Source organism: Symphalangus syndactylus, chromosome 9 (genome assembly GCF_028878055.3).
Source record: "Symphalangus syndactylus isolate Jambi chromosome 9, NHGRI_mSymSyn1-v2.1_pri, whole genome shotgun sequence".
Lineage (NCBI taxonomy): Eukaryota > Metazoa > Chordata > Mammalia > Primates > Hylobatidae > Symphalangus > Symphalangus syndactylus.
In genome coordinates this window covers 19737690-19743689 of record NC_072431.2, presented here as the reverse complement: position 1 = coordinate 19743689, position 6000 = coordinate 19737690, and the positions used below count along the sequence as shown (strand labels likewise).

Here is a 6000-nt window from a genome sequence, read left to right as displayed (position 1 = left end):
TGTCTCTCTCTCTCTCTCTGTCACTGTTTCTCTCTCTCTTCTCTCTCTGTCACTGTCTCTCTCTCTCTCTCTGTCACTGTCTCTCTCTCTCTCTGTCACTGTCTCTCTCTCTCTCTGTCACTGTCTCTCTCTCTCTCTCTTCTCTCTGTCTCTGTCTCTCTCTTCTCTCTGTCACTCTGTCTCTCTATGTCTTCTCTCTCTCCTCTCTCTCTCTCTCGTCCTCTCAGGTCTCCCTTTCAGGTCCCAGACTCCCGGCCGCGCGCCCACTTGCGCCCACCCAGCCCCGGAGACACCCAGGCCTGTCCCGCGCCGTCAGTAGGTCCCCGGTCCGGGAGCGGGAGAGACCGGAGCGCCGGGGACTACCCCAGCGGGGGCGTGGCGTATGCAGATGAGCACGGCGCGCGGAGGCTGCCGGTCACGCTCGGCCTGGGACCCCCACGTCCGGCGCGCGATATCCGAGTGCTGTCGGGGGCCTTCTCCTAGCGGCGAAGGTGGAGCGAGGGGGCTGGAGAGGGTGAGGGGGCTGGGGCCGCACGAGAGAAGTGACCGTGTGTTGAGAGTGTGGTGGGCGCGAGGGTATGAGAGGAAGCCGCCGCACCAGCTCATACTTACCTGGCAGGGGAGATACCATGATCACGAAGGTGGTTTTCCCAGGGCGAGGCTTATCCATTGCACTCCGGATGTGCTGACCCCTGCGATTTCCCCAAATGTGGGAAACTCGACTGCATAATTTGTGGTAGTGGGGGACTGCGTTCGCGCTTTCCCCTGACTTTTGAAGTTGAAAAGTAAGTTATAGTTGCGGGTGGCTTTCTGGACCTGGAGTGTTTGGTGTTGTGAAATGCGAGGGGGTGAACACGGCTCGTTTCTGCTTTTTGTGTGTAGTTTCGTGTGGGGGGACTGCTGCTTCTCTTCCCACCCTGTGGAGAACCGTTTAGCAACGGGTTAGTTATGCTGTTGGTTTCTGTTCTTCCGGGTATTCTCGTGGAAACGTCACGATCTCGTTCTGTCTCCACCTCACAGCCACGTTTTTCTTGCGAGTTTGGGGTGTGTAGGCAAAAAGCCACACCTACTTTCTCTTCTCTGGGGAAAATACCCCAGGATCTGTTAACCGCTGGCAGAAACGACAGAATACGTATGGGTAATTAATCCTGCTACAGGCAAGTATCCATAGGCTTAGAAGTTTAGGAAGGACCTGTCGGGGTTGAGTTCCTCACCGAGGGGGGAGATCGAGTCCGTGGGAGCTGCTGATCCCACCCGGGCAGGTGCTGGGCTTGGTGGCAGCAGGGTCTTCTGGAAGGACTAGAACGGAGTCATCGCACTCCCAAAGAGAAGCAGGCGTGTCATGCATGACAGTGAAGGCCGGACTACGAGGCCCTCAAGAACAGGAGACTCTGGGTCCTCGCTAACGGCCTTGGGAGACCACGCAAGACTGGTCAGAAAAGCCATGTAGAAAGGCTTTTCATGGGCCAGGCGCGGTGACTTAGGCCTGTAATCCCAGCACCTTGAGAGGCCGAGGCGAGCGGATCACTTGAGGCCAGGAGTTCGAGACCAACCTGGGCAACATGGTGAAACCCCCGTCTCTACTAAAAATACAAAAATTAGCCGGGCGTCGTGGCGCGTGCCTGTAATTCCAGAGGCTGAGGCAAGAGAACTGCTTGAACCCGGGAGGCGGAGGTTGCATTGAGCCGAGATGGCACCCCTGCACTCCAGCCTGGGCGACAGAGCAAGACTCCGTCTCAAAAACGGAAAGAAAGAAAAAGGCTTTTCATGAATGCTTTCAGGAGAGTCTCCTGACAGCCTCTGTACATGTCCCCAGGAGGAAACAAGAGACTCTGATGTTCAGGGCCACCATCCTGACATGGACCTTTCCTCCAATTATAATGTTGCCATTTTGCTGTCTTAAGACCCTTATGTCCAAGCCTTCCCAGACTTCAGCACCCCCGGGATATGTGTAATAGAAGGGTAAATACAGGCCAGGCGCGGTGGCTCACGCCTGTAATCCTAGCGTTTTGGGAGGCCGAGGCGAGAGGATCACTTGAGCCCAGGAGTTGGAGACCAGCTTGGGCAACACAGCAAGAGATCTCGTCTCCAAATTAAAACAAACCAAACCAAAACAAAACAGAAGGCAGGAGGAGGCTGCAGTGAGCGGTGATGGCGCCACTGCACTCCCACCCGAGTGACAAGAGCCTGCCTCAAAAAAGAAAAAACAAAAACATGTGCCCCTGGTGCCATAAGGAAAAGAGACATTTCCCCTTCCTTTGAGGCGTGAGTCTCTGCTTTTCGAGGCAGGGTCTCTCTCTGTCACCCAGGCTGGGGTGCAGTGGCGTTATCCTAGCTTACTCACTGCAGCCTCGAACTCCTGGGTTCAAGCGGTCCTCCGGCCTCAGCCTTCCTCCTTAGCTGGAACCACAGGTTTGCGTTACCACACATGGCTAAGTGGCTAATTTTATTTATTTATTTTTTTTTATTTTATTATTTATTTATTTTTTTTTTTTTTTTTTTTGTAGAGACGGTGTCTTCCTATGTTGCCCAGGCTGGCCTCGAACTCCTGGGCCCAAGCGATCCTTCCTCCTCGGCCCCCCAAAATGCTGAAATTACGGGTGTCAGCCACCACGCCTGGCCTACGTGAGTCATCTTAACAGCTAAATAAGCCTCTTGCCAGTTTTACAACCTAGGAAGGTTTTCCCTTGAGGGCCTTGAAGCCACCGACTCAAAAGGTAAATATCAAGGAAGATAGTGTCCCCCTGTCTCCTTTCTGTCTCTGGGAATTTACTTATGTATTGATTGATTTATATTTATTTACTTTTTTTTTTTCTTTTTTGAGACAGAGTCTTGCTCTGTTGCCCAGGCTGGAGTGCAGTGGCGCAGTCTCGGCTCACGGCAACCTCCACCTCCCGGGTTCAAGTGATTCTCCTGCCTCAGCCTCTCAAGTAACTGGGATTACAGGCGCGTGCCACCACGTCCAGTTAATTTTTGTATTTTTAGTACAGACGAGGTTTCACCATGTTGGCCAGGCTGGTCTCAAACTCTTGACCTCAGGTAATCTGCCCGCTTCGGCCTCCCAGAGTGCTGGGATTACAGGCGTGAGCCACTGCGCCCGGCCTCTATCTCTGGGAATTTAGCCTAGGTGGCTGGCTCCAAGTTGTCACTACCTCCTTGTCATGGAGGTATCAGAGGCTTTATTTTCCCTTTGGGTAAAGGCAATTAATAACACACCTGACCGCTGCAATTACCAGGTGAATTGAGGATGAACTGTGTGTAGCAAATGGTGCTGTTTCTTTCTTGAGGACAAATCCTTGACAACATGTATTTTAGGGCTTGCATCTGCCTACCTATGTAAAGGGGTGACATTTCTTGGGGATATAAACGGAACTGTCGGCCGGGCGCGGTGGCTCACACCTTCAATCCCATCCCTTTGGGAAGCCAAGGCGGGAGGGTCACTTGAGCCCAGGAGTTTGAGACCAGTCTGGGCAACTTAGGGAGACTTCCCGTCTACTTAAAAAAGAAGAAAAAAAGAAAAAAAAAGAAAAATTGCAGTTGTGTACCCAGAAGTCCCAGAGTCTCCCACTGATTTCCTCAGCAGTTTGTTGAGGCTTTCTCAGAATTTACTGGCATAGAGCCGGGAGCAGATCAAAATTCTGCCCAGGTCTTAGCCCACCTTTGTCTCAGCTCTCTTACTGACTATCCAAACTCAAGTTAGGCAAAAAGTGGCAGGGTAGGCCGGGTGCGGTGGCTCACGCCTGTAATCCCAGCACTTTGGGAGGCCAAGGCGGGCACATCACCTAAATCAGGAGTTTGAGACCAGCCTGGCCAACGTGGCGAAACCCCGTCTCTACTAAAATTACAAAAATTAGCTGGGCATGGTGTTGTGTGCCTGTAATCCCAGCTATTTGGGAGGCCGAGGCTCACGAGAATCGCTTGAACCCAGGAAGCGGAGATCTCCCTGCAGTGAGCCGAGATCGCACAACTGCACTCCAGCCTGAGCAATATAGCGAGACTCTACTAAGATTTGGGGACAGTCTAGAGAAAGAAGAAACGAGGAAAGGCTAAACTGCTGTGCTAGCTGCTCACAACTAAGGGGAATTAGTTCCTACTCTGGACCCCCTATGAGGGGAGCAAAGGAAACGGGAAAACCTTTTAAGTCATTATTGCAAGGGCCAGGAGGGCAGAAGGGGGATTGTAGAAAGAGATTCCAGAGGGCTGGGCTCAGCGGCTCACGCCTATGACCCCAGCACTTCGGGAGGCTGAGGCGGGCGGATCACGAGGTCAGGAGATCGAGACCATCCTGGCCAACATAGTGAAACCCCGTCTTTACTAAAAATACAAACATTAGCTGGGCGCAGTGGCGCGCTCCTGTAGTCCCAGCTACTCGGGAGGCTGAGTCAGGAGAATGGCATGAATCCGGGAGGCGGAGATCTCCCTGCAGTGAGCTGAGATCGTACCACTGCACTCCAGCCTGGGCAACAGACCTAGACTCCGTCACAAAAAAAGGGGAGGGGAGGGGAGAAAGAGAAAAAAAAGGAAAGAGACACCAGAGAATGCAGAAGTCGCCGGGACCAGGGAATCAGGAGAGCCCAAAAGGACAAAACTCTCAGCTGAAAAATAATTGTTAAATATCGCAAAATTGACAGATTGGGGGAGTCTCAGCAGGGGAAACAGGAGAACCAACGCTACGTGTCAATAACTTCTTCAGCCCAAAAAATAGCCTTACCTTCTCTGATAGATACAGGTGCTACTTCCCCCCGCCCCGAGACAGAGTCTTGCTCTGTCACCCAGGCTAGAGTGCAGTGGCATGATCTTGGCTCACTGTACCCTCTGCCTCTCGGGTTCAGGCGATCCTCCTGCCTCAGCCTCCCGAGTAGCTGGGATTACAGGCGCCCACCACCAGGCCTGGCTGATTTTTGTATTTTTAGTAGAGACGGGGTTTCACCATGTTGGCCAGGCAGGTCTCAAACTCCTGACCGCAAGTGATCCGCCCGCCTCCACCTCCCCAAGTGTTGGGATTATAGGCGTGAGCCACTGCCCCCGGACCTTTGGGTGCTACTTATTCTTCAAGTTCCTCTGAAATTTCCCGATTTTCATCTGGTGATAGATCAATGCAGGTTGTTGATTTTCCGGGTAAACTTTCTACTTGTTACTTTTCGCTGGCAGTTCCCATACAGATAGGCCCTCTGACTGAGGAAAATGTGTTCTTTCATTCTCTTGATTCTCCTGTAAACCTACTGGGAAGACACCTGTGTAAATTAAAGACTACCTACCATCATCTGCACTCTGGATGGAATACTTTGTGGAGCTCCTTGGAGAAAGAGACACCTAGTTGGTACTTGTATGCCTTCTGAAAGAAAAGGGGTATGGCAGAGAGAGAGTTTCACAGTGGACTGGAAAAGCATCCGGGCTGAAACAAATTGGTGCATGTATGACGTTGGACCTTAGGGAATAATGATGCTATTTGGAGAGAGAGAAACAGTAACTCACCAAAGGGATAAACCATGGTCACGTATAAAATGATATCCTTTGTAGAGAACTCAATTTGACGGAATAAAACCGGTTATACAACAATTAAACGACAAAACCAACAACAAAAAAATAGGAGCTTATTTAAAAAGGGCACTTGTGGCCGGGTGCGGTGGTTCAAGCCTGTAATCCCAGCAACTTTGGGAGGCTGAGCCAGGAGGACCACTTGAGACCAAGAGTTTGAGATTAGCCTGGGCAACATAGGGAAACCGGTCTCTATTTATAAAAATAGTAATAGAAGAAGAAGAGAAAGAAAGATTAAGGCCAGGCGTCCTGCTTCATGCCTGTAATCCCAGCACTTTGGGAGGTCGAGACAGGAGGATCACTTGAGGTCAGGAGTTCGAGACCAGCCTGGCCAACATGGTGAAACCCCATCTCTACTGAAAATACAAAAATTAGCTGGGCCTGGTGCTGCATGCCTGTAATCCCAGCTACTCGGGAGGCTGAGGCAGGAGAATCGCTTCAATCGGGGAGGCGGAGGCCGCA

At 51.6% G+C, this 6000-nt stretch overlaps 1 long non-coding RNA gene and 1 other non-coding gene across 2 annotated transcripts; both read left to right on the top strand.

Moving 5' to 3' along the window:
- The first annotated feature begins 604 nt into the window (after positions 1 to 604).
- LOC129490924 (U1 spliceosomal RNA) lies at positions 605 to 768 on the top strand. The gene has a single exon (XR_008660393.1). It is a non-coding gene; the product is annotated as a U1 spliceosomal RNA (small nuclear RNA).
- A 1743-nt stretch (positions 769 to 2511) lies between these two features.
- Positions 2512 to 5263, top strand: LOC134737492 (uncharacterized). The gene is made up of 2 exons (XR_010122462.1): positions 2512 to 2717; positions 5152 to 5263. It is a non-coding gene; the product is annotated as an uncharacterized lncRNA (long non-coding RNA).
- The last annotated feature ends 737 nt before the right edge of the window (positions 5264 to 6000 follow it).